The sequence below is a fragment of the Brienomyrus brachyistius genome, unplaced genomic scaffold, assembly GCF_023856365.1.
Source record: "Brienomyrus brachyistius isolate T26 unplaced genomic scaffold, BBRACH_0.4 scaffold545, whole genome shotgun sequence".
Classification (NCBI taxonomy): Eukaryota; Metazoa; Chordata; class Actinopteri; order Osteoglossiformes; family Mormyridae; genus Brienomyrus; species Brienomyrus brachyistius.
The window spans coordinates 43,695-68,591 of NW_026042820.1; the positions used below are offsets into that span (position 1 = coordinate 43,695).

The 24,897-nt window shown below is 44.7% G+C and overlaps 1 long non-coding RNA gene across 1 annotated transcript; it reads right to left on the reverse strand.

Moving 5' to 3' along the window:
* Window positions 1–19,171: 19,171 nt before the first annotated feature.
* Window positions 19,172–23,463, reverse strand: LOC125729157 (uncharacterized). The gene is made up of 3 exons (XR_007389630.1): window positions 23,281–23,463; window positions 19,332–19,396; window positions 19,172–19,239 (listed from the first exon to the last, which is right to left on the reverse strand). It is a non-coding gene; the product is annotated as an uncharacterized LOC125729157 (long non-coding RNA).
* Window positions 23,464–24,897: the final 1,434 nt, after the last annotated feature.

Below are 24,897 nucleotides of genomic sequence, written 5' to 3' on the forward strand. Positions count from 1 at the left end.
CAAACTTCGCTGATAGCCAGAGGCAGTCAGTCATGCCTGGAGAAATATCGCTATCCGTCTCCCTCATTATGCACTTCTGCAAGACGCTGTTGTCCTGAATTCCCGGGCGATGCAGATGAGGTTTTAAATAGCAAGGGAGCAGATTTCCCTGATTTACAGCCCAGATTGGAAAAGAAGTCGGAATGGAAAGGAGGGGACTTTTAGGCAGTAGATGGCAGATGCATTAACAGACTTGAATGGGCAAAAAACCTGTTGCCCCGGTAAGCAGTTACCCCTCCCTGTAAACACTAGGCTTCCCCCTAGCAGCGCTGTTGCTGCGCCGGTCTGAAACCCCCGGGAGCGCCTGACTGCCAATGGCCGCGGAGGCAGCCGGAAAGTGGAAAGTCCCAATTACTCGTAATTAATTATAGTTCCGATGAGGAATGCACCATCCCCGCGGCTTATTCTGTGCACCATGTCAACGTTTTTTCCAGTTACTTGCTATACCGTAAAATAAAATATAATATGCCTACTCAGTTTCTAGTTATCGTGTGTTCTACTGTATTCCACTGACAAAAATTTAGAGAATTACTATGCCTAAATCTGGGCTACGAGTAGTGGATTTGTTTGAGCTTTGAGTAGTTTACGTGGAAATGAGTGACCACTTTGTGTGTTTTCAGAGGCACTTCATGTGGGGAATCTGATCGTGAAGCACGGCTACATTTACCCCCTAAAGGACCCCAGGACGCTCGTCCTGGGGCCCGACGAGACGCCGTATCGCTTCCAGGTAACCTAAAACCACGGTTTCTTCAGATGGAGGGCAGCGCGAGAGGGTGGTGGCCATGTGGGGGGGCACGCATATCGAAACTATTCGTTGGAGAGACTGCGGAATTACCGTGTAGGACAGTATTTCTCAATCTGGTCCGGGCTCCAGAGCTGAGAGGGTGCAAAAACGTAGACTGTCTGGTAGGGAGCTGGGAGGGAGCAAAAACGTGGATCATCTGTGTGTCGCCGAGGACCGGATTGGGAAACACTGATGTATGAGAACCAATGCCAGTTAAAGTAGCAAAATGCCTTCCACCCGCCTTGTCCCTGACATGTTAAATCACAAAGCACCTTTGTCACGCTGCTTCTGAATAGTTTCAAATGACAGCATCTCCTTTTTGCTAGACTCCGTACTTCTGGAGCTCTCAGCAGTGGCCAGCCTCCGAGCTAGATTACGGTGATTACCAATTATTAATCATGTGCTCGCCTATTACATCATTACTTCCCTTTACTAGAATAATAGAAAAACACAGTTTCTTGCCATGTCTTTCTTTTGCTCTTCTAAAGCGATTTATTTGACTAAGAAGAATATCAGAAAGCAAGGGCAGCTGATAGACTATGAAAAGGTAAGAGAAAATTTTTATTTATGTACATTTCAATGCTATTCTTATTCGCTGGTCTGAAGCATTGCTTGATGAGATCATGTGATAGCTGAATGCTCATGGGAGTTTTACTTACACAAAATATTATGAGGGTAGAAGGAAAAATGATTGGTTCAGAGAGATAACCAATTAGATTGTACATGAGGTGGATCCGAGCAACTAGAGGAGGCAGGAGCAACCAATCAGATGTCTTGGTCCTGCCTCCTCTGCAATCTGATTGGTTATCTATCCGAACCAATCATTTTCCTTCTGCCCTCAGAACATTTTTGTGTAAGAAAACCTCCCACCAATTATGCACATAGTAGGATCGCACATAGACATCCACCAACTTGCCGCCATGTTGCGTCAGGGTCAACGCATTTTAGGTTCTCATCAGTAAGAGGGTTTGTGAATCCGACACTGCCAGCTGATATCCTGGGAGGGGTTCGGCCTGTGAGTCATAACGTGAACCCATGCAGCAACGCAGCCAGCCGTGCGACCTGGCAATGTCGCATTTAAACATCGTCTCCGCAGGACAGCTACAACATGTTGCACAAACGGATCAACCACACCTGGGACTTCGTGGTGATGCAGGCGAAGGAGCAGCTCAGGTAAACCCCACCCCAGCCCGGGAATACTGTCGCATCGAGCTATGAAATCAATTTCATAAATGCACACAAGGGGACAGATGAGAATGGATGAATAAATCTCGTATTAAGAGGATGATGATGTTACCTAAATTAAAAAGTAACATGGTGTGTGGTCATAATTTCCCTCCTATCTGTTAAATCAGACCTCAGCCTAAACACTAGAGTCGGAAATCCATTTCTAAGTGAAAAAGGAAACAGAAAAATGAAAACCCTACCTTGCAGTTCAGTGATTACCGCTATATGCTAATTACCCAGTATGCTTTCTGACTCTCCATCGACTGCTCTGCTCCTACCAGGGCAGCCAAACAGAGGCGCAAGGCGGACCGCATCGTGCTGGAATGTCAGGAACAGGCCTACTGGCTCATCAACAGACCGCCAGTAAGCACCTCCCCCGAAACCCCTGACTCCCTACATCTGCCCCGGCGAAAACCCAGTATGCTGTGATTAGAGTAAAGCACACACTGGGTAAACCTGAACTCAATGCACCTTGGCAGCTCGAATATCGCCTCAGGCTGGGGGCGATTCTAGGATTTTTTTGAGGTTGTGGGGCAGAGTGGTGGCTCTGGGCCTAGGGATCTGTGCAAGCAAGTGGAAGGTTGTTGGTTCAAATCCTGTGAATGCCCAGAGTGATTCTACTCCGTTGGGCCTTTCAGCAAGGGCCTTAACCTGCAATTGCTTTGTCCTGGGTATGACATTAATCTACATGCAGGCCTGTTAGGAGATCCTTCAACTTACAGGGGAAACTTGGCAGGATTGGCAGGAAGGCATAGGCAGGGTCCCATTCCCCCACAGAGAGCTGGGGGGTTGTGCAGTTCTCTCCCACGACAACGGGTTTGTTCAATGAAGGAAGGCAAAGGAAACATCTGTAAGGACATATGGAACATTTCCGGTATAATTTTCGATCTCCGTCATCTCCAGAGCATTGAGCTCAGCAAAATTCACGGGGGGGGGGGGGGGGGGAGTTTTATCTTCGTTAAGTAAGACACACAGAGTGTCTCCATGCATACTTTGTGGGGGAGGAATATATCACTTCAGGCCTGATAACCCACTACTGCTTCAGTGTGATCATGAAATATTTACTTAGCTGGGAAGAAGCCTATGTTCTGTGGGACGAGAGCTTTCAGAAGACAGACAGGACAGCAGGCTGCGGGAATGAGCAACTGCACCCTCGCTGAGTGTAATTTGGAGTTCATGAATAACACAGGAGAGTGGAGAATGAAAGTGTGGGACAGGAGCAGAGTGTGGTGTGTATCTGGCTTAATCCCGGCCGTCACTAGGGCCCCTTTCTGCTGGGTGCGCAGCATCTCTCAGGGCTAATAAGCATCAGCGTTTATGTGGGCCATTATCCCCATCCGGGGCGGCATCAGGAGGTGGGAATGGCAGCCACGCAGCTGCGGATCACATCCTAAATTCAGCTTATTTTGCAGATGTACCTTTTATTGAGACTAGAGCAGTTGGGGGTTTAGGGACTTCTCTCAGGGGTCCAGTGGTGATGTCACTCTGCTGACTGTGGGATTTAAACCGGCAACCTTCCAGTCATAGGCGGCGACTGCCAACCCGCTCAGCCACACACCACCTTCATTGATGAAACCCACCGTTTTGACGCCAATTAGACGGAAACACAGTTGAGCCAAAAACCACGCAGCGTAGGGCCCCCCAGTCAGGTGCTGCTCGTGTTTAAAAGGCAGGGACGCTCTGCACTCTGGTACGGCCAGGTGGACGGGGGAAGCTGGGGGGGGGGGGGGATTAAAACCAGCAAATGACAAAATGGCCGCTTCCTGCCTCCTTTCTCTTTGCCCGAGAAACACGAGACGCATCGCTAAGACTGGTGATGCTTGGATCTGGGAGAGAGGAGTGCGAAGGGACTGGGAGACGGCCTGAAGCTAAAATGCAGACATGCTGTGTTTGCGTCTCCCCCCCCACCACCCCCCCACTTGTTGGGCCTTTTAAACGAGCTGGAAGAGGATCCCACCTCCGGAATACCGGATCCATTATCTGACCTCTATTCCTGCGGCTCAGGCTTAATGCTGCATGTTAGCGGAGAGATAATGGATGTAATTGCAAATAGCAGCGTAATAATTTGCCAAATAGTCTCTCTGCTGTTAAGTCCTGAGCTGATCTGAAGCACTTTAATTGGGATTTAAGGAAACCATGTTAAATCAGATTGCATTCAGTATCGACATTTGGTTAGTTTATTCTGTAAAGCAGGGTACCCCAGTCCTGATCATGGATACTGTGTCACCGACTGGCCCTCCAGGACCGAATGGTCCTTTTGGAAAGCTGTCACACTGTCCCCTACTGGGCAGTGTCGCCATGGGCTGTACCCAGTGGCATCATGGGAAATGTGACCAGTAGTGCTAAGGGGTATTAATGCAGCGTTAGACCGGCGTCAGTCTGCTTGAGAGAAACGAGCTCACTCTTCATCTGAAGTTCAGCTAAGGATTTCTCACCCTCTGATTTTCTGCAGCCGGGAACATTCAGCGTTCAAGAACAAGGCCCTGAGCGAAGGAACCGGCACAACTCCCGAGTCCAGCTGGTCTGAGCTTTTTATTAAGCATATACATTTTTTCCGTAATGCCAGTACCTGCTGTTTATCGCCTCTGTCAGTCACAGGACCGGATCCGGGCAAACAAGAGAGCCGCTCGGGGCCTAGATAAGATCAAAGTCATGAAGAAAAAATATGTATATTAATATCTATATATATATGGCAGCTATAGGCAGAATAGGCTGTTGCCTTGGGCCCCCAAATTACCCAAGGAAGTGAAGTGATAATCAGTGTTTTTGGTGGGAGGGCATCCGAGGGAAGCTCGTGTGTGAGTGTGACAGCACTTCGTTGTGCTCATCTTTCTGTCTCACTTCTTCCTCACTTCCTGCTCTCGTTTTCCATGCTAACGTAAGTACGTCAGCAGTCCCACAATACATACTCGTAATAGTGCTATATTATTCATGGTTTCTAGACTGGATGTCTGCTTAGTAAAGCCAGGAGCTGAGTGTGAGCAGAATTCCTACTGTCTGATTCCTTGCATGTGATTCGCTCGTGGGAGTTTTACCCTCACAAAAATGTTCTGAGGGCAGAAGGAAAAATGATTGGTTCAGAGAGATAACCAATTAGATTGTAGAGGAGGTGGGTCTAAGGAACTAGAGGAGGCAGGAACAAGACATCTGATTGGTTGACCCCCCCCCCTCCTCTAGTTGCCTGTATCCACCACTTCTACAGTCTGATTGGTTATCTCTCTGAACCAATGAACCTTGTGCCCTCAGAACATTTTTGCGCAAGTAAAACTCCCATAAACATGTGGCTTATATCATGTTTAGAGACGGTTTTGTTTCTTCCTTCTTTACAGAACAGAACGCGGACTACTACAAAAGAGAGGTAAGCCTGAAAGAATTTAGAGTGAACCTATTTCAGCTGATGGGATGGTTGCCAAGAACAACCAAAGAGGGTGATTAAGTGGGCTCTTAAGAATGCTGTCATAAGAAAATTGCTTCGGAAGGATCTACATCTGTGTTGTCGTTTTCTTTTGTTGGCTCTCAGATATTGACAAATTCTGTTTAAAGGTACAACAGCATGGCTCTTATCAGGGCTTGGATGTGTACCATGCTGTGCCTTTTTTCTGACTCTTATATTCCCCGTGTGATTTTTCATGGCTCCCGACACCAGATTGAACACATCAGGAAATCCCTGGGCCGCTCGAGGGTCAAGTCCTCCATCTGCCTGGAAAGGTTGGATAACAGCCTCCCCCACCTACCCCCCCCCAACACCTGTGATTCAGCCTCAGTCCCAGCATAGCTGGGGGACCACTGGTTCGACACCAGTCCACATTAGTCCCTAACTGGGGGATATCTCTGGGTATTCTGTATACTGTGCCTCTGATTGGTGGGGGGGGGGATCTATTTCATGTTAATTCTGACAAAAATGCTGGGGACTGCTCTTTGTGAAAATCTAACCTCGTTATTTCGTTCTTTCGTCCATCTGCCCATCCATCTTTCACCATAAATCTCAGAGTCACACATATCCTGGATTAATGATGCCTAACTAATATTGAAACCGGTTGACTATTAAACTGAATTGAACTGTATTTAACTGCAAATAATTACTTAATATTGATCAGAAGGTCGCCGGTTCAAGCCTGGCTTCAGCACACTTGTGGGTCCTTGAACAAGGCCCTTAACCCCCAGGTTCCTGGGAGCCTCTACGGGCAGCTGCCCTTTGCTACCAAGCTTTCTCTCACCTATGGAGAGCAAGATGGAGGAGATGAAAAGAGAATTTCCTTATAGGGTTCAATGACGTATAATCATTTCGTCACCATTTCGAGCTCCAGTTTGCTGGAATATGCCAGCATTGAACCTGAATATTTGATGACTTGCAAGGATTATAGAAAGTAGGACTAAAACTGGGAATGGCTGGTCTTCTGTGTTCAGCTTCCTTAAGTTCAGCGAGCAGTACCTGAACCATGACCCCATGATGCAAGGCTGCCCCCCCAGCAACCCCTGGATAACAGATGACACGGCACTCTGGACGCTGAATGCCGACATGTGAGTGTGCGTTACCGCGCCCCATCCTGCCTCTTCAGGGCCACACCCCCAGAGGTGACTGTCGTCTCTTCACTTCCACGCCTCCTGGTGCAGGGTGGAGACACCCACCAAGCTGCGGGTGGAACGATGGGGGTTCGGCTTCACGGAGCTCCTTAGGGACCCTCTGGGACGGTGCAAGTTCAGGGAGTACCTGGAGAAGGAGTTCAGTGGTGAGCAGCATGTAGACCCCCCCGCCCAAGTAGATCAGCTTCATGGAGGCATCGTCAGCAAGTAAGAATCATATTCATTATTTGATCACTGCGGGCCTATTTGGGCAGTGTGTGACTCAGCAGATTGGGATTCATTGCAGGAGGTCATCAGCTCAAATCCCAGAGTCAGCTGAGTGACCTCACTATTGGGCCGTCGATCAGTTACTCCAGGGACTGACTGACCCTGCCCTCTCAAAAAAAAAAAAAAATAGGATCTAGCATCTGCTAAATTAATAATCATGATCCCTCTATGAAAGGCAATTCTCCTCCATATTGGCATCGTGATGAGCGCCTCCTGCAGGTAGCTGATGCATGCGCTGTTTCATTCACAGTGGAGAACCTCTGTTTCTGGGAGGCCTGTGAGGACATCCGGCACGGCGAGAGCGCTACGATCCCGCAGAAGGTGGAAGAGGTCTACAAGTGAGTGCGACCTTGTGGCCCAGTGGGACAGTTTGCATCCCAGTTGAATTTAGAGCAGGCCCTGATGTGGCACTTGCTTACTCCCAGTGGGACTGCAAAGCTCAGGCTCATCACTTCCTTCCCCCCAGGCAGTTCCTGGCCCCGGGAGCCAGCAAGTGGGTAAACGTGGACAGCAAGACCATGGAGAAGACCCTGCAGGGCATGAAAAGCCCACATCGTTTTGTCCTGGATGACGCCCAGATGCACATCTATTTCCTGATGAAGAAGGTAGGAGCATTAACTGTGCACAGCCATGAAAGTGGATGACAGCTTCATTAAAACGGGCTCTCGGCCTCTCCTCTCACCCTCAGGACTCCTACGCCCGCTATTTAAAGTCCGATCTCTACAAAAACATGCTGGCTAGAGCCATAGAACCACAAGAGACCAAAAAAAGGTAAAACTATTATCTTCTATAAAAGGGGTCTTTCTGTAATATATTCCATGTATTTTATATAAGGGGATAAGACTCATATTGGTGTGGGATACACACAGGTTCTGTTTCTGGGGTTGTTAACGATTAATTCCAGGGATTTTTGGGCTTAGTGTGAACTGCTGGCTTCAGCTTAGCTTCGTCACTAAGACTACACAGAGTTCTGTAATGTTAATTGCTTTTGCGTCCCCTGTGATGCTCTCCAGTTTCTGTTTGTAATTCCACGGTAGTCAAGGATTTTCCAACATGGCTGACTTAGAAAAGGCAGTGCCACAAGTGTTAGCGGAACGCTAACATGTTCTCCTTCCCATCATGCCCCAGTGTCTTTCCCTTTGTGAGACGCCAGCGGCACTCCAGCCGTAACCCTGCCCTTTTCGCCCAGGCCTTAGAGGACAACGGCAAGACCAAGTCCCTGGGGTCACCAGCAAGTCCCACAGCAGCCTGCTCTTCCTAACACTGCCTCCTGGGGGGGGGATGCACTCTGAGCTCACTGCTGCCCCACAGAGGCTGTTTGGGGGCGGTGCTCTGCTGCTCTATTTGACGCAGTCTTCCAGGATTTTTAACTTCGGATGTATTTTTATTATAGTGTCATGTTAAATAAGAACAGACTAAATTATGGTTTAGATCAGAAGTGAGAAAAGTCCTGTGTCTCTATATATAGGAAAAGTTTATTTCATTAGTAACAGACAAACCATAGTTGAGCCAAATATTGCCTTATTACTAAGTAATAAACATCTGCATACAACTTTCACTGAAACAATGGTTGTAATAGATAAATAGCCATTTAAAACTTGGCATTTAGCTCAGTGCTTATAATGTGGATTGTGTCCCATATTCCAGATCAAAACTGTGCAGTTTCGAACCTGCATCATGTCTGCTTCAGATTCCAGCAGCTTCTCTCATCCTTTGTTCATTTACTTCTTCAGCATTTCTCAATAAATTAAGCAAGTTTTTAATTCACCTTTAGTGGAATTCTGTCACTTAAATACCAAAATAGAATAACACAGGTGTCGTACTTTTCAACCATTTTTCTTTTGGCTTATAAACGGCATGTGCTACTCTGAGATCACTGACCTGCTGGAGATGTGGTTCGGAACCGCAGGTGACCTCGAGTTCTTTTTTTTTTCCTCCGTGGAGGGAATCAAACAACAAAAGAGATTAGCCAGAGATCCACCCTGCACGGACTTGCTGGTATGATGGGAACGGGACCTAGATTTACTGGAAGCACAAAGAGAGCAAACTAAATTCTGCCCAACAGACAGGCGGAACAAATCGCTACAAAAGGTTTCAGTCACCTGTCTCCCCTGCCAGGACAGCACCTCCCTCCCACAGCGCACCAACAATACATTATACTATTATACCGTGTCTTGGAAAAGTATTGGAATCCTACTTAGTGTTTTAAAAAGCAGCACATTTCTAAATTATCTATATCCCAGTCCCTGAAAGCTATAACTAAAGATTACTGAGGGTAAGATGAATCTCTGCTGCATCTCATAAGTTCATTAAAAATCGAAACTTCCTTTCTTTCAGAACTGAATTTTCTGCCATGTTGGTCTTTAAAATTGTCCATTCGGCTCCAACAAGCTTTCGAACTCCAGTTTGAATGAAATATTGGGCTGCGAATGTGAAGTAGACAGGGTCATGGTGAGGAATGCGTCAGGAATATGGGGCGTGTCTGGAAGTCTGTGTCCATCACCAAAGCCTGTGATATTCATTATTGGCGGTTTGTTTATTGGCTGCTAAGGCTCACAATGGAAGCTCAATACTAAGTGTTTTGAATTACTGAAGTTTGCATGTTGACGGAGCCGGGATGGATGGATGGATGGATAGATAAATGTTTAATAATACATGCAGTACAAGTGTCAAACTAACTTTACCAGACAAGCCCATTAAAACGAGGCTCTCAGTTTCTCTTGAAATTCTTATGTAAAAAAAAAAAAAAATAATAATAATAAACTACTTTGCATGTTACTTTTTAATAGATTTCCTTTTTAAAAAATTAAATCTGACTACGCAAATCCTTCAACTCCTACACTACCCATCAAGGCAATCCTCAGGATTCCAGCAGCACAGAGTTAACTGATGTTCTGCGCGGTTCTTAAAAATGCATGAAACTCGCGAGATAAAAATAAAACAACCGCAACAGAGAATACTGAAATTCCGTCTTCATATTACTGAAACATACAGGATTAAGAGACAACATGAAGTTGGGAAAGGGATTGGTGGGGGGTGGGGGGTGGGATTAAAGGCACTGTCAGCATAACATCATAAAGACGGCACCGATGTCCATTTGCCATGGATTATGTTGTATTCTGCGACTAAAAAGGACCCATAATCTGATTAAGTTCACATCAGACTAATGAGTGAATCTTCTCTGACAGCATTACTGACGCATAGCCCGCCATCCAGAGCTGCATTAGTGCGTTATGGGTTTCTAAGGCCCACCTTAACACAGCAGGGAAACACGTGCTGCTTAGTACGCTATTTCTCGGATCTGTAACATCGTAAGGTCACAGTACAACGTCGTGTCTTTCTGCAACTTTATAGCAGGGCTGAACAGCCAGGTGGCATTTTGGGCATTTTCAAGGTGAGCCGATGGGTAGGCGAGCCGGCAAAAATCTTGGGGAACCCCCCCCCCCTTTCCCAGTCAGCAAAATTTATTGCACAGCAAAAGTTATGGAGACCCCAGCTCTGTAAAATTTACTGTGGGAGTCCAAGGAAACTTTAAAAACACAATATCTCAATCTCCGGAGTCCTTTAAACCTAAAAAATATACAAAGAAATCTATGCTGTGATTCTGCTAGAGAATTTGGGCCCCATGAATGCATATCATATTGGGCCACAAACCCACACCAATGCAGTTATGTTCCAAGTTTTTTACTGTCCTAATCTCCCCCCCTTAACTGCGCCCCAGACTTGATGTTCCACGTTACAATTTCAACCAAATGTTGTGTGTTAAAAAAAAAATTAAATTGTGCACCAAAATTTTTTAACATGAAAGCAAGCATTAATAAAACTTAATCAAATGTTGATTTTTTTTTTTTTATATATAGAATTTCTCATTGTTTTGCTGATATCTGGGAAAACTGGGTTCATGGATCGGGATGGAAAGGCATGTTCAACGCACATTTTTTTTTAAATATTGATTTCCAGCAACTAATAAGCAAATCGAGGGAAATCTGCAAGGTACAAATCTGCAAGGTACAACAGAACCGTTCATCTCATTTCTACCCCGTCAAATCGCGTCCCAGGCTTTCTGGACCTCCCACTGAAATGCATTCAGCGACATCCACCTAAACAATTGCATTACCCCGGCAACGGGACTGCAGTAATCTCATTTAGTCTGAGAATTTGTGTGTCAGAAGGTAGAAAATTAGGATACGGACACGTTGCTCAAAGAGTGCCACGGAGTCACCAGCAGTATCATCAAACACGCCATTTAATACAATAATTTTTTTATCATTGTTTGTATAAATACAAATGATTCTTATTAAACAGCATGACTGACTCGTGCAATACAAATAGGCATATGCATCAAAACCTTTATTAGATTTCAGAAATCACAGAAGAAAATCAAGCTTGGCAAAATAAAAATTATGCAAAATTATCCAGTATATTTCAGCCGTTTCTATAAATGTACGCTAAGGTGGTACTTGCCAACGCCGAAACAATTCTCTCATCCAGTCACAGTGCTCTTTAAAATGGAGATACTTTAATTTATTTAAGGTTGAGTTAAAACACGACATTTAATATTCAGAATAAAATCAAAATCTGATAAGGGATTCACATCGTTTACCGTTTAACTGGTATGTCCATTTTCGATAGGCTTGTTGGGTGGGTAAAAACCCTATTTAACTGATCAGGGTCACTTAGGCAAGTTCACCTTAATTAAAAACAAAATAACTAAACAGCACATAACTAGTCAAAGTGTAAACTCTGCTGTTGGCAAAAACTGTACGGCTGGACCCCCAAGGGCACCAGCGACTGTAGGGCCTTGCTTGGCCAGTAGGGGGCCCCCTTGCACGTGACATTGCAAGGATTTGTAAGTTGTAGGGCGCAGATGGGAAACGAGGTGGGGTAAGAAGCATTTAAAGTGCGGAGCCACATACAGCCATGGGGGTGGGTTTGGGTTTCTAGCACAGCCTGCAAAGACCAGAATAAGTTCCTTTCCTCAACACACTAGCGCCCCCTTGGCCAAACACGACCCATGGTCACCTTGCAAATCATTAAGCTGCCCTGAACCCCACTCTGCTTTCAGTAAGTGCCATTTAAAAACAATGATATACACACATTTTCAGGAGAGCACCTGTGAAGTCACCCCCCCACACACACACACACACACTACTGGCATTGTTTGGCACCCGACCCATGTAAACCTGACCCCGATTTGCATAATTTATTCAGGTATATATCAGAAACCAGGGTTTCTGCCACCTAGAGGCTGTACGGCGCAACAAGAGACAAATCGCCATCAAAAACACAGGACCTGGAGAATCACCCGGGGTGGGGGGGATACATACTGTCACGTACTGGCGTGGGTGGGGGAGGACGCAGGCAGTGTGGCAGTCAGCCAATGGGCGAATTCACGAGAAAAAACACTGTATGTTAAAAACCGCTAGCATCCAGCATGAGAGAAAAAGGTCAAAGCGAGTCAGGGTTTTTCCGGGGGGGGGGGGGGGGGGCAGGGTTGGTCTTACCTACACTGGCATGGGAGGGGTGGGAGGCATTGGTTAATGGTACAATGTGCAAGACAATTATCTGGGAGAGGAAAATTAACTTCCCCTAAAGTAAAACTAAAGTCACAAGAAAACTGTGGTACCCTCTGTCAATAGACCACACTCAAAAAACTCTGAGTAAAAGAGGAACGTTATTGGCCTGGCTAATCTCTCTCTCTCTCTCTCTCTCTCTCTCTCTCACACACACAGCTTGAAATGCTTTTTACACATTTACACTAATGTATATCACAATGCTACCAAAGCTTTGCAAATGACCACAGAGCGGGACTGACACCCAAGTGTGTGTAGAACCACACACACACACACACACACACACACACACACACACACACACTCACTCTCTCTCTGAAGTGCTTTAAAAACATAACGGATAAATTATTTTATGTGCAAACTGGGAGGGGGCAACAAAAAGTCGCAAAACACACATGGAATCGATCCCCTCCCCCATCACAACCAACCCTCGGTGAACGAAACCAGAAAGTCAGTCATTGGCATCCCGGGTTCCGGACTTTGCTGAAATGCACGACCGGTGCGGGTTCTGGCGGGGGCTGACTGGGGGCAGGGGGGGTTGGCCTGGTGAGCAGCGCGGCAGTCGCCTTCCACGCATCACGTCTGTGCCAGCTGCAGCTCCTCCAGGCCGTCTTTGCCCAGGTGGTAACGGGCCAGGTCCTTCCGCGTCACCAGTCCCACCACCTGGGCACCGGGAACATGATTGGTACGTAGAACAGGGCATAGATAGCTGGTTATGTTATGAGGGAGGGGTGGGAGTAGCACAGGAAACCAGGGTGATAACCTTGATCTAGATGGATGCCCAACGGCCACTGGCTGAAAACCGATGCAGTAATTTTCGAATTTTACAATGAGAATGGAGATATGTGCTGGAGATGACGAAGGCCTGAGGACCTCGCAAGGCAGACGCACCTGGTTGTCACTGTCCACCACAATGAGGTGCCGCAGACCAAGGGCCCTGAACAGCTTGAAGACACGAGGAAGCGACGTCTCCTGAAAAAGAGGCAGAAGAACACAGTCGCAGAACATGACTGTTTAGTCAAATGTGTCTCTGGTTCTCAAGGACCAAGACCAAGGCTGAGACTGAGACTAGTACCTGCGTGACAGTGTAGGGGGTGGGATTCATGAACTCCGTCAGGTCCATCATGCACTCCCTCTCGTCTTGGGACACATGGATGGACTGGATCGGAGGGAAGCGAGGGTAGGCATCCCGGAAGTCCTTCAGCTGCAGTTTGCGCAGATTGAGACGAGAACGAGCCCGTTCCACAAACACCTGGTTGAAAAGAGTACACCGGTCACAACGTGGATGAGCACACTTCTCATTGGCTTGCTGCACTGACATTCGCAACCGTGTACGCAGTAAACAGACCCCTCATTGGTCAATCGCACTGTCATTCACAGGCATGCATATACACCAAGCACCCTGATAGGTGTTAGTGTGGACAGACATGCTCCTTATTCAGCTGACCTCTGCAGGAACCTTAGGTCACACTCACCTTGTGTTTCAGGAGCACGATAAGCTGGGAACGCAGGATTAAGCCACAGATTTTCCCTGGCTAAGAGCACAAAATTCAGATTAGCAAAGCCCCAAAGTACATCATGTGACAAATCTCCAGGAAAACAAAATCACCCCTAGTGGGAGGGACATACCTCACAGCCATCACTCAACCCGGAGACTACAGGGAACCCGTTGTGATTGGTCGAGGTGTTGCTGAGCACATCCACAATAGTGCCCACTTTCTCCACCAGGTTGAAGCAGGTTACTGGAGAGCTCATAACCTCCCTGAATGGACAGACACACCAAACCTGAATATACAGTGAGAATGAAGCACCAATGTCTTGCTAAAGGCGTGTACTGGGCTCATTGAAGCATTAGCAGGGAAAATCCTGTAGGGGGCAATATACCTGGCAGTCAGGGAGTAGGAGGTGGCTGGGGCATCCCAGTGCAGGAAGGGCACACTCTGCAGCTTGATGTGGATGTCGTATAGCCCCTGTGGGAAAATTCGAGTCACTCAGAAGAGCTTAGGATCACATCTGCACAACATTCACAAGCTGCCACCCCTTGAATTTTTACTTCCTCTAAGCAGATTTGCTGGCACATTGAGGAACAGAGAAGCGAAACGAGCTGTCACAGCATGATGTGCCACCTTAAGTTAGACAGCTGTGCAAAAACAACGGAAGGGTTCTCAAAATCAGTCACTGGAAGGACAGATGAAAAAAAGATGGCGTCAGACTGGTGGCTAGCTGCACCACCCACACCAAAAGCAAACATGAGACCGGAGCAGTTAACGAAACACGACTGGCCCGATTCCAAGTTCTGCACGGTCTGAAAGGCGATGAGCTCATCACTCACTGACAGGCTCACACATAATGCCAAATGGACCAACCCGCTCCAACCCGAAACGTCAACACTGACCTCCACGAAATAATCGCCCACGATCTTCGCCGTCATCAGAACCAGCATTATGGGTAGGCCGTAGGTGACATTTCCGGTGGCTTCCACCATGATGACAGTCAGGCTGAGGGTCATCCTCACGATCCCACCTGGCAAAGACCTTCGTAAACAGACGCAAACCCGAAGCCTCATGTGCCTCCATGCACCTCTAGACGAGCTCTGAAAAGCAGGCTGACCGCGGACGGACACTCACCAAGCTGGGCGGCGGCTCCAATCAGAGCGTACTTCCCAGGGTCGGCCAAGGTCTGTCAAACGAAACGCCACAAATCATAAAACATGCTCATTCAAAAACTTCGAGGGGGCTTTACTTCCAACAAACATTATGTTAAACTACATCTATGCCGACATGACGCTGGGCGGCCCAGGAAATCGATACAGCACTAACCAATAGGGCACCTTCAAAGAGTCACGTGACTGCTTAAAGAGTAAATCTGATTGGACAACAAAGAGGAAATCAATCTAAAGCGGGTGTTGAAGGAGGCCCTCTGACTTCTAAAGACCCCGTTCAATTTCCTTAATATATCAAAACCTGCAGCGTTTCCATTAAAGTTCTGCACAAACAAGCAAATTTGTTGACAAAGTGAAATTGCATAAAGGGTGTTTCCATTAAGTAACATCATGGAAACAACACCTGCAATTTATGATTCCGTGCCTCAACATGGATTGAGCTTTTCATGAGATACGAGCTCTAGAACCAAGTCATCGTGTCCTACACAGCAACAAGTTCGCAAAATCGGCTTCCATTTCAGTTTTGCGAATCGCCACAAAAACCACTTCAATCAAACTGAAAGCGTTTGAGGGCTTGTCCTCCTGAAATATAATCGTACCCATTAACGGATTTTCAGTTTTGCTTCTTCAAAATGTGCAAAAAAATCAAGGTCAGTGGAAAACGTCGCCACTGTGAGGTTTCTCTCTGCTGAGGGAAGAGTTCTGCTATCGTGACGGCCCCTCCTCCGCCAGCGGACCACGCCGCCTCACCGGCTATACGGCGCTTCCCCAGGAACGGCGACCCGTCCTGATGTACCTGTATGGAATTGTGCGGCGTAATGGAGGCCAGCAAAATGCCAAAGAGCCGCCCCCAGGCGGCGCCGATGAGCAGCGAGGGGATGAAGACCCCGGCGGACACAGTCAGGCCGTATGTCCAGCAGGCCAGGAAGAAGTAGGTGATGGTGAAGATTCCCAGGGTCACGGGATTGTAGGAACCTGCCGGGGGGGGGGGGGGGGTGGTGGTGGTGGAATTCATCACCTAAGTCAGTGTTTCCCACGTTTTTGCTAAAATGTTGATCATGTAGTTGATCCCCAAGAACGCTAATCTAGCGAAACCAGCTAGTTTTACTTGATTCACCCTTGTAATGAGGATACAGGTGTACAGAAATTATTTCATGATGAATGGCATTTTTCATATGATCATTTCCATTTTTCTACCTGGTGTAAAGTGCAATTTGGAGCCGATCAAGACCAAGCCATGTTACTTTGGTATGTCTTTCATCCACTAGAGGGCATGGATGAACACAGTTTAGTGCCGTTCGAACTTGCCTACGGTGGCATTCGTCAGGGCACTTGAGAAGCGCTCCTGTTCTCCCCAGGCAGGGTGACAGTCCCCCCATCCCAAATGAGGGAAGCCTTGAATAATTGAGGAGGATTGTGTGTATGGGTTTAGCTGTCTGTCTGGGAAAACAATCAGCCAGAAGCGGCCCGTAAACAAACCTACGACACGACAGAGGTGGCAGACGAGTCTGACTGTTCAAACAGCTGCCCCGGACCTAGCCAGCCTGTCACCAATATCAAACACAGGTGTTCATTCTAAAGATGGACAACGGACTGTAATTATAATCTCTTCCAGAAGAAGGGCACAACAGGGGCGACCAATCCGGCTTCAGGTCACGACCCATCCTGCCCTGAAACACGTGCTGGAAACTCCACGGACCTGCGGGGCTGTGGAACAGGCTGCGGACACTCCTCTCCGGGGTGTTGAAGACGATCGTGGCCATGGAATTGTACTCGCCATCAGCACAGAACAGCTGTGAGAGGGATAAGTGGAGGTTCAGGCCTGAGGACAGGATACACACCCTCTCAGCTGTTCAGCCAATGAAATCACAGAGAGCCCACCTCCAGCTGCCTTACCTGCAAGGGGTATTCCTCCAGCTGATCCTCCCCCAGGGGCTGGCAGTCGTTGGAGAAGTAGATCATAGTGAAGAACACAGTGGCCGTCACGGCAGCAACCAGTATGGCCTCGATCACCTGCAGGCAGGGCCGGTGGATATACCTGGGGATGGGGGGGGGGGGCATGGTGGCTCAGCTAATGATTTTGTTGTGGGACAACTTTCATTTGCATCAAACCAGTGTGGGGCAGTTTCAAGGTCAGCCCCACAGTCTCGGGATATATTTATTTAATTATTTAATTTCAAGTGTTAAGATGCCTAAGTTTCAGACAGGCGTGACACAGTAAAAACCAAACAGGCCTCACTTACGTGCACACACACAGGCAGAGGTACGCACACACACACACACACACACACAGGCACACATGCGCACAGAAGTACGCACACACACACACACACAGGCACACACACGCACACAGGCACACGCACACAGGCACACCTGATCCTGAGGATGGTGAGCCAGTAGTTCAGGACGTTGAACAGTGCTCCCAGCAATCCACCTGCGGGGGGGAAAGAGACATGGGCCCGGCATGAGAAAACCAGAAACAGAACCAGTCCGTTAAGATGTAAAAGAGCAAGGTTTGGGTTTCCACAATAAGACGCTCCCTCTCTCTCTCTCTCTCTCACCGAAGGCTCCCATGACGATAAACAGAGGAATCTCATACAGGTAGTACTCCGTGCTCTGAGGGGGGGGGGGTAAAAAAAAAGAAAAAAAATCAATACCCAGAATCCTCCAGTCAAACATGCAAATGACAACATCACAGTAATTTCTTCTATTTTCTAAAAAGTTACTGATATCTAGTTGGATGGCTAGATGAACACCGCTTCAGTTCCCAAACTTCTCCTCAGGGGCACCTCAGCCGTTCCATGATTTTGTTAAATTTCACCAACAGCTGAATTAAAAAAAGTTAAATATACTGGCTTAAAAAGTCAGTGAGAGACTGACTAGCTGTATGAGGTGTGCTGGTGGCCAAGTCAAAAAAAACACATGGCTGCATTGGACGGTCGCTGCAAATACTAGGATGATTTTAGCAGAGGTTCTGAAATGGCGAAGTTGACACACTTTCACAGGCATAATATCATAGTTTTACACCAACACGAGGATAATCTAAATATCATTTTCTTTGCCTGCCTAAGACTTTTGCACAGTAGTGTATAATTTTTAAAAAAATGGTGAACGTGTTGTGATCCTACAGGAAGCATACAGTGGGCATCCGGGGCAAACGTTTCCCAAAAACTTCAGGCACCGAAGGCGGGAAAAATTCTGCTGCGTTTAAAAAAAATAAAATAAACAACCGTATCTGCATACCATGTAAACTGCTACAGGTGCCTCTCTTGTAACGAGAAACATCCACAACCATGGCTAACATGCCTACCTAAACCAGGAGGCCCAACTAAAACAGCGCGGTACTCATGTCCACCGAGGTGATGACTATATTTCCAGCCCAGGGGGCCTCCCAGGAAAGTCATGCGCTGCGGGGTGGGGGCTGTGTCCAAGTCCCCCAACAAACGTTTCATGGTTTCCTTTCCAACCCATGTGACCAGAAGGCAGGTAAAAATACATCACTGCTCATGTGACAGGGTACCGAGTCGAGCCCTTTCTGGAAATAACAGCTCATCCTTTTCTCTCTCACCCTTGTTTCCCCATAAAGTTCACAGATCAGCCCCTTCTTGAACGGCACGGACAGGAAAGACCAAAACATGTTCGGGAACAGTGTGAACTTGGTCTCATTCTGGATTTTGGTCAAAATTATACCGTCTTCTTTCGCCTTTCCCAAACGAGGTAATGATTATAAAATGCTCTCCACTCTAAGTTGTCCAGACATCCATAAACATCACATTTTCCCCACTGACTAACGGGAGGCAGGAAACCAATGTCAGAGGGTAACGGCCGACATCTCCCAAGAGCTACTTGACTTGCGGACAGCATACCATTGGCCAAGACAACCAGATCAATTACCGATGCCCAATATTTTGATTTTCAAGATTCCATCTACAGACTTTTAAAAAGGACAATCTACATCACAACACCGACAGAAATGGGAAACTTACATCGTTGTCAAAGCGTCCAAAGTTGATGAGACCTGGGTTACTAAAATCTCCCGGCTTGTTGTGGTAGATACTCATGAAGAAGTTCAAGGTGAAGGTCGAGATCATGGAAGCGAAGAACTGAAAGATACGGGTCACTGAATAGTTACATTTCACCAGAGCCCCGTGGCGGGGCAAGGAGATCAGGTATGCTAATCGGAAACGTCACTCACGATTCTCCAGGTCAACATCTGGTTCCAGAAGGAGGCTCCCTCCTCCAAGCTGAAAAGGACACCACCTGCAAAACCGGAAACCATCAGAAACTGCTGCATAACTGCATTACTCACAGATCAGCTCCACTAAACTGGAAATATTCAGCAAAGGTCATACAGGGGTCTTTATTGCAAGGATAAGACTCCACTGGTGTGACTCCATGCCTTTGTGGCATTTTTTTCCTGGATTATTCATCAACACAGAGCCACCTTGTACTTTCCATCCTGAAACCGAAAAATCAATGGCGGAGGCCGAAGAAGCCCAACGCTGACAGGACACTCTAATAACCTTTTTTTTTACTCATCATAGCTTCCCTTCTTCCTTGAGGGTAACATTAGATTCTGGAGGCATGGAACTGATCTGAGATCAGAGCTTCGGGTGTGTATATGGGTGTGTCGAGACTAGATGGTCAGTATGGATAACTAAGGTGCACTAAAATTGGGTGAGCAGGCAAGGCATGTCACCCAGGTTGTGTGACAATTATTTTATATATATGTATATATATATTCCATCCACCATCCCTCCTTTACGGAGAACTGCGTTATTTTTATTGTCCATTACGAAGAAAAAAAAAACTATATATATATATATATATATATATATATATATATATATATATATATATATATATATATATATATATATATATATATATGGGTGTATCGAGACTAGATGGTCATTATGGATAACTAAGGTGCACTAAAATTGGGTGAGCAGGCAAGGCATGTCACCCAGGTTGTGTGACAATTATTTTATATATATGTATATATATATTCCATCCACCATCCCTCTTTTATGGAGAACTGCGTTATTTTTATTGTCTATTGCAAAAAAAAAAAAAAAAAAAACAATACATATATACATATATATTTATGGGTGTATCGAGACTAGATGGTCATTATGAATAACTAAGGTGCACTAAAATTGGGTGAGCAGGCAAGGCATGTCACCCCGGTTGTGTGACAATTATTTTATATGTATGTATATATATATTCCATCCACCATCCCTCCTTTACGGAGAACTGCGTTATTTTTATTGTCCATTGCGAAAAAAAAAAACTATATATATACATATATATTTATGGGTGTATCGAGACTAGATGGTCATTATGGATAACTAAGGTGCATTCAAATTGGGTGAGCAGGCAAGGCATGTCACCCAGGTTGTGTGACATTAATTATTTTATATATATGTATATATATATTCCATCCACCATCCCTCCTTTATGGAGAACTGCGTTATTTTTATTGTCTATTGCAAAAAAATAACACAAAAAAACTATATATATATATACACACATATATATTTATGGGTGTATCGAGACTAGTTGGTCATTATGGATAACTAAGTTGCACTAAAATTGGGTGAGCAGGCAAGGCATGTCACCCAGGTTGTGTGACAATTATTTTATATAAATGTATATATATATTCCCTCCACCACCCCTCCTTTACGGAGGACTGCTTTATTATTAATATCCATTGCGAAAAAAAAACACAAGAAAAAGAAAAAATATCTATATATATATACATATATATATATATATATACATATATACATATATATATACACATATATACATACATATATATATATACATATATACATATATATATATACATATATACATATATACATATACATATATACATATATACATATATACATATACATATATACATATATACATATACATATACATATATACATATATACATATATACATATACATATATACATATATACATATATATATATATATATATATATATATATATATATATATATATATATATATATATATATATATATATATATGGGTGTGTCGAGACTAGATGGTCAGTATGGATAACTAAGGTGCACTAAAATTGGGTGAGCAGGCAAGGCATGTCACCCAGGTTGTGTGACAATTATTTTATATATATGTATATATATATTCCATCCACCATCCCTCTTTTATGGAGAACTGCGTTATTTTTATTGTCTATTGCAAAAAAAAAAAAAACTATATATATATATATATATATATATACATATATATTTATGGGTGTATCGAGACTAGATGGTCATTATGGATAACTAAGGTGCACTAAAATTGGGTGAGCAGGCAAGGCATGTCACCCCAGTTGTGTGACAATTATTTTATATAAATGTATATATATATTCCCTCCACCACCCCTCCTTTACGGAGGACTGCTTTATTATTAATATCCATTGCGAAAAAAAAAACACAAGAAAAAGAAAAAATATCTATATATATATACATATATATATATATATATATGGGTGTGTCGAGACTAGATGGTCAGTATGGATAACTAAGGTGCACTAAAATTGGGTGAGCAGGCAAGGCATGTCACCCAGGTTGTGTGACAATTATTTTATATATATATGTATATATATATTCCATCCACCATCCCTCCTTTACGGAGAACTGCGTTATTTTTATTGTCTATTGCAAAAAAAAAACAGAAAAACTATATATATATATATATATATACATATATATTCATGGGTGTATCGAGACTAGATGGTCATTATGAATAACTAAGGTGCACTAAAACTGGGTGAGCAGGCAAGGCATGTCACCCAGGTTGTGTGACAATTATTTTATATATATGTATATATATATATATATTCCCTCCACCACCCCTCCTCTACGGAGGACTGCTTTATTTTTATTTCCATTGCAAAAATAAAACATTTTAAAACACAAAAAAAAAAAAAAAACGAAAATAATAATAATAAAAATTATTTTGAATGTGTATTCAAATAAGTTTGAATGTGTGTGAACTATATATAAATATATATATACACATGCATATACAGAAATATATACACACACACACACATATATATATATAAAGACACACACAGACACACACTCACATAAACACATACACACACTGTGTACAGTCTTATGCAAAGGTTTGGCACCCCTTGACAAATAACATCTTTTCAATTACAAAAGCAACAATATCAGTTAATACAGTCTCTTTAGGAACTGGGGGGAAAATACACAATATTTTCAGCAAACATTGATGAATAGTTACTTTTTATGCCATAAATTGAACAAAATTACAAAATAAAAACATTATTATGGCACTCTGCAAAAGTTTGGGCACCCTACGTAATCAGTACTTAGTAACACCTCCTCTGCCAGATATCACAGCTTACAAGCGCTTCTTATAGCCAGCTGAAAGGCTTTCAGTTCTTGTACTTGGGATTTTCTCACATTCTTCCTTGCAAAAGGCTTCTAGTTCTGTAATATTCTAATATATCAAGGGCTGTATTGTCAAATAGGAGATCGGCAGCATTCTCCCACCTGAGAAAACTGTACTACAATGCCCTTGATAGTGTGTAGAAACACACTCGTCAGCTCTAGTCCTCCTGTAACAACGCAAAAGGACTGGCAACCCTCAGGTATTTATGCGTGCGATTGTATGATAAATTCACCCTGACAGTCTCACACTTCTCTTGGTACCAACAGGTCTCATGGAATATATAAAAGGCAACTGCAACAATTATACTCGGCACTAAACATCGAGGCACGGAAATGCAGCAGAGCTTGTGTATTTCTCAGGATGCATTCTAGTAAAATGCCCGGAAAATGAGCTAAAGACATATTTCAAGGGGCACTATATAAAACCGATGGAAATTTTACTGATTAAATAAAAGGAAAAGCATTGTTTGAAAAATCACAAATGTTTCTAAGATTCAATGCATCGCTTTTTGACCACATCATAGCGATGAACACATCATTGTTCCTGACAATGTCCTAATACAGAAATAAAACTTTATGTTGGTAAACTCAAAAAGCCTTCAGCTGTCACACTGGCTAACGATCTCAAACGATTATAAAGCAGCATTTTGAAAAGCGCTGTTTTAAAATAACAGCTACAACACTTACCTTGTCTTCTGGCCAAATGCTTTTCACGGCTTGGCACTCCAACGGTGCTGAAACGAAATTTGTATTTCCTCCTACCTCATTTGCCCTTCAGTTCTTGTTTTCTCCCTTTGGATGTTTTTTTCCTTCTTCTTTGGATATTGTTTTTTATTTTTGTTTGTTTTTTTTACTTTGCATGTTTTTCCTTCTTCGGATATTATTTTTTTGGCTTATTTTTTTAGACGATGTTTTTTTCGTCTTCTTTAAAAAATTTTTTTTTTTCATCCTTTTGATGTTGTTTTACGGAACAAGAGCCGTACAGTGCTACTCTATCAGGAGGTAGCGCCAACTGAACGCCTTGAAGCAGTACCCAGCTCTTTTATAGGGAGCGTCAACCCGAAGTCAAGTTCTAGAACGTTGCACTCACTTTTCATTGGTTTCCCAGCTATGCTGTCAGAATAATGTTTGCTGATTGGTCGAAAATTTTAAAACGTACCCGAGTACTGTAAAAAAACTCAAGATCTTGCTACCCTACGGAGCACCCATAAGGTGATTTTTTTTATACGTTATATGCAGCTATTTGTAGCAGGCCGTAATTAGACTAATCCACCCTTTGTCAATAAAGCCAACAAGAGAACAGGTTGCCCAAAGTTTGCTCAGGTACACGCCACAGCACAACCTTAAAAACACATCCAGCACAAATCACACTAGTGAATGACACAGCAAATCACAGCAATAAAAAAGACCCCTATGGGCAATCCAGCACCCAGACTACAGGTGCCAAAAGGCCCAGCCTGCCTAATAATGAACCCAAAATATACATACAACAAAGAAAAAGACACAAACAAAAAAGAAAATAAAACTAGCCAGCTGCTCCCACTAAACCCCGCTCCCGAGGCCACTAAGCCGGCTGGCTTGATAATACACGATACAACCTCAGATAAAACATATTAAAGCAACACCAGGGAGGTTTACAACCTGATCCTTAAAATTATCGACCCGTAATTCCACCTTGAAAACCCCTAAAGAACAGTAGTTTACCCCATGACTCACTGCCCCATTCAAACAAAAAAAAAACAGGTTTTTGGGGTAACCTTTAGGTCAGCTCTTCAAAACCAGGTATGAGGACTCTTCAGCTAATCAGTCCTCTAATTAGAAATCTAATTAGGGAGTTGCAGCGAAAACCTGCATACACACCGGCCCTTTGCGGATAAGATTGTTCACCCCTGAAACAAGCAAACAGAAAGGCTGCTACACTGCAAATTCAATATGCCCGCCGATGCTCCACCAAATCTATCAGGACCCTGCCTGTCTTTCCCGTGCCTGCTCCTTTGCCAATATGCCCTACCATCGGAACATGCACAGCCATCTCGCCCCGGCTATGCCTCCAGTCCGAACTGCAGTTCCTATACCTGCCTATAATTGCCTGGCTACAATCCATCCCCCAAAATGAAATTGATGACCCAACGATCACAGCTAAGAATTCTATCCCCAAACCACTGGTCTTCCTCCCCAACCGAACGATCATTCACTGACCGTGGTAACTTATAAGGGTTGGTATGATGACCAGTGGTGGACCTCACCGAACGTTTAACTGGTCTCTACACCTCGGGGGGGACATAACCTCCTCCATTATACGAG